This window comes from Bison bison, unplaced genomic scaffold (assembly GCF_000754665.1).
Source record: "Bison bison bison isolate TAMUID 2011002044 unplaced genomic scaffold, Bison_UMD1.0 scf7180017864328, whole genome shotgun sequence".
NCBI classification, from domain to species: Eukaryota; Metazoa; Chordata; class Mammalia; order Artiodactyla; family Bovidae; genus Bison; species Bison bison.
The window spans coordinates 2,876,446-2,887,080 of record NW_011494900.1 but is presented as its reverse complement, the minus strand read 5'-3'; the positions used below and the strand labels follow the sequence as shown (position 1 = coordinate 2,887,080).

The 10,635-nt window shown below is 40.9% G+C and overlaps 1 long non-coding RNA gene across 1 annotated transcript in view; it reads left to right on the top strand.

The window, feature by feature from the left end:
- The window catches only part of LOC104998368, a 125,966-nt gene that overhangs the window by 52,966 nt on the left and 62,365 nt on the right, over positions 1-10,635 (top strand). The window lies entirely within an intron of this gene.

Here is a 10,635-nt window from a genome sequence, read left to right as displayed (position 1 = left end):
CGGGCACGACTGAGGGGCTTCACTTTCACTTTTTACTTTCATGCATTGGATAAGGAACTGGCAACCCACTCCAGTGTTCTTGCCTAGAGAATCCCAGGGACGGGGGAGCCTGGTGGGCTGCCATCTATGGGGTTGCACAGAGTCAGACATGACTGAAGCAACTTAGCAGCAGCAGCAGGCACAATATAACCTCAGCCTCTAGAGTCCTTGAAAGTGGCTGAAGTCTCAAACAGAATCTTCCCCATACTCTAAAAATATAACTCAACCAGCATGTCACTAATTTTATTTTATTTTATTTTTTAATTTAGACTACCGGTGTTTGGGGCTTCCCTAGTAGATCAGATGGCAAAGAATCTGCCTGCAATGCAGAAGACCTGGGTTTGCTTCCTGGGTTGGGAAAATCCCCTGGAAGAGGGTATGGCAACCCACTCCAGTATTCTTGCCGGGAGAATCCCTATAGACAGAGGAGCCTGGTGGGCTACAGTCCATGGGATTGCAAAGAGTCGGACACAACTGAGCGACTAATCACAGTAACAACTGTGTTTTAGAGATTTTAGCTTCTGGAGATTTTTAAGTACGTATTATATTTAAAATAAATATTTATGCTCCAGCATTACTTTCTCTCATTCACAATTCCTTACATCATCAGCTAAATGGGCTTTGGTGGATGCCTGGGAATCTAGCCAGCATTTGTGAGATTGTTTCTAAGATAACATGCCTTCCCAGTTCCCAATACCCTAGTTACAATAAAAGTCTATGAACACAATAAGTATTGTCAACTTGACTATTCAATGAACAATAGGGAAAAATACTAATAATTCAGTTTATTCTTCCAGCTTTGATTCTGCTTTCCTGAATTTTTCTCTTTTCAATTTTATGAAAATGCCTTAGGCTTTGTGTTGTGTTCTAGCACCTAGTAAAACTAGAAGATATGAATATGAAATCTTTGGTTCAAATGGTGGGTGAAAACTTTAGCTGAGATGGCGCCTGTTGTTTGAATGGCCTCGGGAGGCTTTTCCGCCTTCTCTGGAGTGGTCTGCCTGCACAGGCACTTGCAGAAGCAAACTTAGCTTGCAGAAAATCATTTGTGTTTTGTAATGATCTGTCCATCTGTGAATAACCAGCAAAAGTGTTTTCAGAGTTTGCACTTGGATAACAGCTTTGAATGTATTGAAAGGTAAAGGGAGGCCTAAGGTCTTGGCTGCTTGATGGCAGAGCTCAGAGCACTCTGAAGTTGAAGTCTTCAAAACCTTGACTGGGGCAAGCACGTCACCTGGCATAGGGAGCTTCAGTTTTTCATTTATACGGAGATAATAATGAAAACTACAACTCTGAAAATTCATTGAAAGGACTGATGCTAAAGTTGAAGCTCCAGTGTTTTGGCCATCTGATGCAAAGAGCCAATTCATTGGAAAGGACTCTGATTCTGGGATGGATTGAAGGCAAAAAGAGAAGAGAGCAGCAGAGCATAAGATGGTTAGATAGTATCACTGATTCAATGGACATGAACTTGAGCAAACTCTGGTAGACAATGGAGGACTGGAAATCCTGGCATGCTATAGTCCGTGGGATTGCAAAGAGTTGGACACGACTTAGCACTTGAACAACAATAATGAAAACTAGTAATTCCATATAATTTTATAAGTTATTGCTTACTCATATTTCACTCTACAGATATCTTTGGAAAATCTATCATGTTCCAGATTCTGTTTTCAGCACTGAAGATTCAGTAGTGAAAAACACGCCAAATATTATATGTTCAGTTCAGTTCAGTTCAGTTCAGTCGCTCAGTCATGTCTGACTTTTTGTGACCCCATGAATCGCAGCACCCCAGGCTTCCCTGTCCATCACCAACTCCCAGAGTTCACTCCGACTCACGTCCATCGAGTCAGTGATGCCATCCAGTCATCTCATCCTCTGTCGTCCCCTTCTCCTCCTGCCCCCAATCCCTCCCAGCATCAAAGTCTTTTCCAGTGAGTCAACTCTTCGCATGAGGTGGCCAAAGTACTGGACTTTCAGCTTTAGCATCATTCCTTCCAAAAAAATCCCAGGGCTGACTGGTTGGATCTCCTTGCAGTCCTTGCAGACTCTCAAGAGTCTTCTCCAACACCACAGTTCAAAAGCGTCAATTCTTCGGCGCTCAGCTTTCTTCACAGTCCAACTCTCACATCCATACATGACCACTGGAAAAACCATAGCCTTGACTAGACGAACCTTTGTTGGCAAAGTAATGTCACTGCTTTTGAATATGCTATCTAGGTTGGTCATAACTTTCCTTCCAAGGAGTAAGCATCTTTTAATTTCATGGCTGCAATCACCATCTGCAGTGATTTTGGAGCCCCAAAAAATAAAGTCTGACACTGTTTCCACTGTTTCCCCATCTATTTCCCATGAAGTGATGGGACCAGATGCCATGATCTTCGTTTTCTGAATGTTTATCATATGTTAAAGCTTATTATATTCTTGGAAAAGAGAATCAATCAATAAATTAATATTTGTAAAGTGGTAATAAATAGATATGAATAAAAATAAGGCAGGAAAAGGGATAGGGTATATATAAGTAATAGAGTGGCCAGGAAACCCTCACTGACAAGGTAATATTTTTGCTGAATCTTGACAAAAGTATAGAAGTAAGCCAAGTGGATATTTTGGAGAACATCATGCCAGACAGAGGAAATGGCAAGTGCAAAGGCCCTGAGGAGGCCAGTGTAGCAAAAGGAAGTGAGTAGACAATAGTAGGGACAATAGTAGGAGTTGGTGACAGTCCAGACTGTTGCTGCTGCTAAGTCACTTCAGTTGTGTCCGACTCTGTGTGACCCCATGGACAGCTGCCCACCAGGCTCCCCCGTCCCTGGGATTCTCCAGGCAAGAACACCGGAGTGGGTTGCCATTTCCTTCTCCAATGCATGAAAGTGAAAAGTGAAAGTGAAGACACTCAGTCGTGTCTGACTCTTAGAGACCCCATGGACTGCAGCCTACCAGGCTCCTCCGTCCATGGGATTTTCCAGGCAAGAGGGGCCTATAGACTATTATGAGGATTTTGGACCTTATTCTGAATGAAATGAGGAGTTATTGGAGGGTTTTGCATTGAAGAATAATCATCCTATTCTTTAAGGATGGTTGTTGTTGCTGTTTGGTCACTAAGAATGTCTGATTCTTTGCCAGCCCGTGAACTGCAGCACAACAGGCTTCTCTGTCCATCACAGCTCACTGTTATATTCTTTTATATCATATAATATAATATTATATCATAGAAATATAATTAGTAAGTTATGCATTTTAGATTTTCTGTCAGTCATACTAAAAAATAACAATTGCACGTAAAATTATTTGAATAATATATTTTATTTAACCCAATATAAAAAAATATACTTTCAAAGTGCAAAAAGTATGAACTATCATGAATGAGATATTTTGCATTTGTTTTTCATACCAAGTCTTGGAAATCAGGCATATATTTTGCATTCATAGCATATCTTAATTTGGACGATACACATTTCAAATGTTCAATAGCTATATATGGCTAGTGGCTACCTTATTGGTTACCACAGCTCTAGTTGCTGTGTTAAGAATTTACAGTAGCTTCATACATTGCTGATGGGGATGTAAAATAGTGCAGCTGTAAAATGGTGCAACTTTAGAAAGTTATTCGACAGTTCATAAAAAAGTTAAACATAGAATGCCATATGACCCAGAAGTTCTACTCCAAGGAATATACCTAAGAGAAGTGAAAACATATTTCCATGCAAAAACTGATACATGAATGTTCCTGGCAGCACAATTCACAATAGCCAAAAAGTGGAAATAGCCAAGGGCTCATCAACTGATGAATGGGTAAATAAAATATATTATATGCATACATTGGTCTATTAGCCAGAAAAAGGAACGAAGGACTAATTCCTACTGCAACCTGGATGAATGTTGAAAACTTTTGGTAAGTGAAAGAAGTCAGATATACAAGGCACATATGGTATGAATCCATTTATGTGAAATGAATAGAGCAGGCAAACTCATAGAGACAGAAAGCAGATCACTGGCTGCTGGGGGCTGGTGGTGGAAAGACAGAGTATGGGAAGTGACAGGTAGGAGGTTTCTTTCTGGAGTGATGAAAATGTTCTGAAATTAGATAGTGGTTGTGCTTGCAAAACTTTGAGAATATGCTCAAAGCCACTGAATTGCACATTTAAAAGGATGAATTGTATTTTATGTGAATTACATTGCAACTGAAAAATATATGTTAAGGAAAGGGGGTAGTCAGTTAGGATACTATTATAATAGCACTGGGAAAAAATAAAGATGGCTCAGACTAGAGTGGCAGCAGCATAGGTTGTGAGACATGGCAGGGTTCTGAGCACTTTTTGAAAAATAGAGCCAAGTAATTTTCTGATGGACCTTGGTTTGAGTGTCTAGAAAGGTGGAGGTTTCATTACCCATATGGGGTATGACATTAAAAAAAATGTGGTGGTTAGAAACAGAAGTTTGCTGTCAGATACAGGTTTGAGATGCCCATTAGACGTTCACATGGGGATATCCAGTAAGCAGCTGGCTGCACAAATGAGGAACTGGGGGAGATGAGTACTAGAAAAGGAAATTTGAGCAACACTGTGTGTGTGTGTTAGTCCAACTCTCAGTCATGTCTCTTTGCGACCCCATGGACTGGGGCCTGCCAGGCTCTCCTGTCCATGAAATTCTCCAAGCAAGAATACTGGAGTGGGTTGTCATTTCCTACTCCAGGGGATCTTTCTGACACAGGGATCCAACCCAGGTCTTCTGCTTTGCAGGCAGATTCTTTACCGTTTCAGCCACCAGGGAAGCCCAACACTATATAAATGATATTTAAGACCATGAGATTGGATGAAGTCACGTAGGAGGTCAGTTTAGATAGAGCAGAAAAGAGGTGTGAAGCCTGAGTCCTGATTTATCCTCATGCATTGTGGTCAGGAAAATGAAGAAGCAGCAGCAAAAGTGACAGAGAAACAGTGACCAATCAGGTATAAGAAAAACCAGGAATGAATGATATACTGAAGGGCACATAAGGAAAGTATTTCAAGAACTGATTGATCCACAGTGTCACATGCTGTTGATATGTCAAATAAGATGGGGACTGAGAAATGACCTAGATCCATCAGCATGGAGGTCATTGATCACCTTGGTGTGGTCAGGGTGAAAGGAGACTGTATGGGGTCAAGAGAGAATGGATTACTGCAAATATAAGTAGATTAAAGGGAACTAACATCACATTATTGTTCAAAGATGAAAGCAGGAAGAGTCTATTTTTATGCTGATGTAGACAATCCAGAGAACATTGCTGGAGTGTAATTGAAGCAATAGGTATGAGAATACTTTAAATATTTAGAAAAACATTTCAGAATAAAAACAAACGTATGGTATGGCCTTTGGAAGGATGTTCTCTTGATTCTTTCTTAGCGGAGGTAACTGTGGAATGGGCTGCCTCACTTGGGTTGTTCATGTACTTTTTTTTCCCCTCTGAACTTTATAAACTCATTGGGAGTGTGCTTAAAGCAAAGTAATGAGATCCAGTTTATCCCTCTAAGAAATCAAGTGGATAGCAGCATATTGCGTGAAGTGGAGAAAGGAAACCAAGGGGCGGTAGATGCCCCAGGCAGAAAATGGGAGCTGGGCACACAGTGCATTCGGTATGCTGGGTTTTGAGATGCAGATCAGTGAACTCAGTTGCCATCTCAAGGGCAACTCCAAGATTGTAGGAGACATTTTTCTCAGGGCTTAAGCATTAGGCTATTCTTGAAGAGGCTGGAAACTGTTTACTCATCAAACATTTCCCTAATGATTACAAAATTGTATGCCCTTTCCAAGACTCATAGAAAATCAATGGGTTAGGTCAGGAAATGGTTGTAAAGTCTCTTGGGTCATTTTTTCCCACTTTTCTCTCTGTCTGTGGAGTTGAATTGAGTCAGTCTTTGATTTTTGCTGAAGGAACTGCATTATTGAGCTCAAAAAACAGCCTGCTAGTTTCACAAAAAGCCCTGAGAATCTTCAAGCTTCCTCTGAGACTTCCCAGGGATTCTAATACCTTTGCCACTGTTTCCCAAGGGTCTTCAATTCTGTAGGTTCAATCACCACCTTCTGTGATGAAACAGAGATGATGCTCTGGAAGGAATAGTTTTCTGTAGGAGGGGACACTAGCTCTCACTGCCCTCCTTTTTGTCTTTAAATATGCATTTCCCCTTAGAGATGTGGTTTTTAGGGATAGTGATATTTGATTCTTAATTAGCAATCTGTCCTAGCTGTGAATATTGTTTTCCTTAATATTCTTTAGTTAAACCATGAGTAGGTTGAATGTCCAAACAGACTCTACTAAATACCAGGGTGTAACCAAAAGGAAGCAAACTGAAATAAACTAAAGGCAATAACCTAGATAATTTGTGTTAGAGGACAGGTGTTTTTTTTTTTTTTTCAACTTGAGTTTCACTGAGTGACTGATGACTCTCTAACCCCCAGGGCACTCACAAGTAAAAAAGAATGTCTATTTTGCTACATGTAAGATTTGTGCTATACAGACCTATGAGATCAAGATCAAGAAGCTGCAGGAGTTCTCTCCACTACAAAGATCTATTCTTTGGGTATCACCTATGCACCACCGCCAGGATCAGGTTATTTTAATTTGCCTCTACCTGGGAAGAAAGAAATTTCTAAAGAAGTAAGACAAGCCTCCAGGTGCCTATTCCAAATTCTCATGCCACCTCTGTGAAATCAAAGCTTTCTTTTCCAGTTACCACTTTGCTACCACTGCCTACACACACACCCCTAAAAAAAAACTAGAACAAGTGGGGCAGTGAAAAGTCTTAAAGAGTAATCACTGTTCAGGTGACTTGTGGATTCCTATTTGTCCACCACTCATGCCCTGGTAGGTACCCAGTATGCAGAAAGAGGAAGGGCTCTCTGTAAGCCTTGCTGAGTACATGCCTGTCTTCTTTCTCTGGGGAACAAAATGGGCATGTTGGGTGGCAGCCATAATGTATAAGAGGGAGTCTAGCTTGCAACTGGACTTGTGACTTTTGTTTGTAGACACCACAGAAGAATAATGACCCTATTCTGCTTTACGAAATTAATTTTTCTATGTCTCTCCTTGAGTATAGACAGCCATGCCTTGATGCTCCAGGGTATCTGTAGATATTTGGGGAGATAGATGGAAACAGTGGCCTGGTGGTACTCTTTGTGTTCCAGCAGATGTAGGAGTAGCCGTGTCCAGAAGACATGATGATGTTGCCAGGAGATAGCTACAGCAGAAGAAAGACATAGTTCTTTCTACACACAGCAGAACCCCAAATCAGCTAGACTTATTCATAAGCCCATATGAGTACCATATGGATCACCCCTTGGAGTCCCAGGGGGACTCAGCTGGTGGCTCAGCTGGTAAAGAATCTGTCTGCAGTGCGGGAGACCTGGGTTCCATCCCTGGTTGGGAAGATCCCCTGGAGAAGGGAAAGGCTACCCACTCCAGTATTCTGGCCTGAAGAATTCCATGGACTGTATTGTCCATGGGGTCACAAAGAGGTGGATACCACTGAGCGACTTTTACTTTCACTTTGGAGTCCCAGAACTATGTTGAGAAAACACTTATAGGGAGATAAACAGCATGCAAAGAGAGAAAACAAAAAAATAGACAGATTATGTTCAGAAATCTCTTTTAGCTTACAATGGATTTGAGCAAGCAGAGAGACCAATTAAGAGGTTGATGTAATAATCAACATGAGTGATTAAGTCAGCCTCAATTAGGGCAATTATAGACAGATTGAGTTAATGGATATTTTTAAACAATACTATTAAGTTAGAGTTGCCAGAATTTGTTTATAGATTCTGTATGGGGTGTGACTGGTCAGACACAGGGGAAATGTCACCTTCAGGGTGATTCCCAGGGTCCCAGCTGGGATATCACAGATGAGTGGTGCCTTCTTCCCACATTCAGCACCCTCAAAAGCCACATGCACTCTCTGTAGATTCTGAAATGGCCTTTCCTGTGTCCTTACAATCTCCAGAGGAGGGCTGCTTTGCTTCCTCAGGAAGATGAGCTTTGCCCTAGATAAGGCATGGATTTTGTTTCTTTCAAGCAGAACTTGAGAAGCTTGCAGAGCCAGCATTGCTTGAATTCAGTCTGAAGCTTGTATAGCCATTCCATTTTCGTGGCTTTTGTCTTTTCTCTCAAACAGCAACACCTGGAACCTTGACTTTTTAAAATACTAAATTCTAAAGTGCCTCAAGAACTGGGACCAAATCCCTGTCAATATCAATATTGGAGTCCTGGTCTAGTTACCCAGTTCCTATCTCCCTAAGTCAACCATCTATATTCCTGGATGTTTGCCATTTTCTGCTGATAGAATCTGCCCCAATCGTTGGGTCAGGAAGATCCCATGAAGGAGGAAATGGCGACCGACCCCAGTATTCTTGCCTGGAGAATTCAATGGACAGAGAAACCTGGAGGACTGCAGTCCACAGAGTCACAAGGAGTTGGACACAGCTGAGCACACGTGCACACCAATAGAGTCCTCATCTTGATTTTCCATCCTGCCTTTGGGAGGTCTCCCGATGTGCCCATTGTTAACTCTTGTTACTGCTAATCAACTGTATAATAGTGTTTAATTTTGCCAGTCTCCTGATGCCATGCCATCTGTTTCTCTGACTTTCAGCCAGTGTCCTGCTATTGGTGTCTCTTCAAGTACCTTCCTACCATAAGGCCTTCTGATGTCTTAGTGGGTCCTTCCTTCTCCAATTTGATGTACTCAACCATCACCGTCACTTTAGTAGGCCCTTCCTTAGGAACTCTCCCAAAGAATTGGTCATCTGAGCTTCCTCAGTTTGTATGTGGGACATAGCATCTTATAATCCATATTTTCAGAGATTCAGATTCCTTTTTAAAAAATCTTACCCAAACTTGAGCTTTTGAAGTTATATTAAATATTGATCTTGGAGAATTCAGCCATTTTGATTTGTAGCAAGATTTCATAAATGACTTTTAAGACATTTGGGAAAAATATTTAAAACTCAAGATATTAGACTTTAAGCCTATATTAAGTGTCATCCCTTAATTCTTTAAGGAATTGATTAAAGAATAAATACATTGGAATTAGATAAAAGATTCTCAACTTTGGCTGCAAAATGGAATCACCTAGGGGTCTTTAAAAACATACTGATGCCTAGGTCCTACCATCAAAGACTCTGATTAATTTCTCCAGGGTCTATCTAGGCATTAGAATATTTTAAAGCTTCCCAAATGATCCTGGTGTGAATCAAGTTTAAGAATAATTTAATTAGATTAATGTCACTTAATGGTAATTTTAAAAATAATGAATATTATATATGTGCTCAAGAAAAACAAAAGAAAATGTCATACATCATGCAAAGATAAGCACTTAAACATTTTTGGTTTATCCATACACAGGCACACAGGTACATACATCAGTTCAATTCAGTTCAGTCACTCAGTCATGTCCAACTATTTGTGACCCCATGGACTGCAACACGCCAGGCCTCCCTGTCCATCAACAACCACTGGAGTTTACTCAAACTCACATCCATTGAGTTGGTGATGCCATCCAACCACCTCATCCTTTGTCGTCCCCTTCTCCTCCCGCCTTCAATCTTTCCCAGCATCAGGGTCTTTTCAAATGATTCAGTTCTTTGCATCAGGTGGCCAAAGTATTGGAGTTTCAGCTTCAACATCAGTTTTTCCAATGAATATTCAGGACTGATTTCCTTTAGGATGGACTGGTTGGATTTCCTTGCAGTCCAGGGGACTCTAAAGAGTCTTTTCCAACATCACAGTTCAAAAGGCACTCAGCTTTCTTTATAGCCCAACTCTCACATCCATGCATGTCTATTGGAAAAACCATAGCCTTGACTAGATGGACCTTTGTTGGCAAAGTAGTGTCTCTGCTTTTTAACATGCTATGTTGGTCATAACTTTTCTTCCAAGGAGTAAGCATCTTTTAATTTCATGGCTGCAGTCAAGATCTGCAGTGATTTTGGAGCCCCCCAAAATAAAGTCAGCCACTGTTTCCACTGTTTCCCCATCTGTTTGCCATGAAGTGATGGGACAAGATGCCATGGTCTTAGTTTTCTGAATGTTGAGCTTTAAGCCAACTTTTTCACTCTCTTCTTTTACTTTCATCAAGAGGCTCTTTAGTTCTTCTTCACTGTCTGCCATAAGGGTGGTGTCATTTGTAGGTTATTGATATTTCTCCCAGCAATCTCCATCCATTGAATTTTCTAGGCAAGAGTACTGGAGTGGGTTGCCATTTCCTTCTCCAGGGGATCTTCCCAGCCCAGGGATCAAACCCAGGTCTCCGGCATTGTGGGCAGATGCTTTACCATCTGAGCCACCAATCTTGATTCCAGCTTGTGCTTCATCCAGACCAAAGTTTCTCATGATGTACTCTGCATAGAAGTTAAATAAGCAGGGTGACAATATACAGCCTTGACATACTTCTTTCCCAATCTGGAACCAGTCTGTTGTTCCATGTCCAGTTCTTAATTTCTTTTTTCTTTTTTCTTTTTTTTAATTTTATTTTATTTTTAAACTTTACATAATTGTATTAGTTTTGCCAAATATCAAAATGAATCCGCCACAGGTACACATGTGTTCCCCATCTGTTGCTT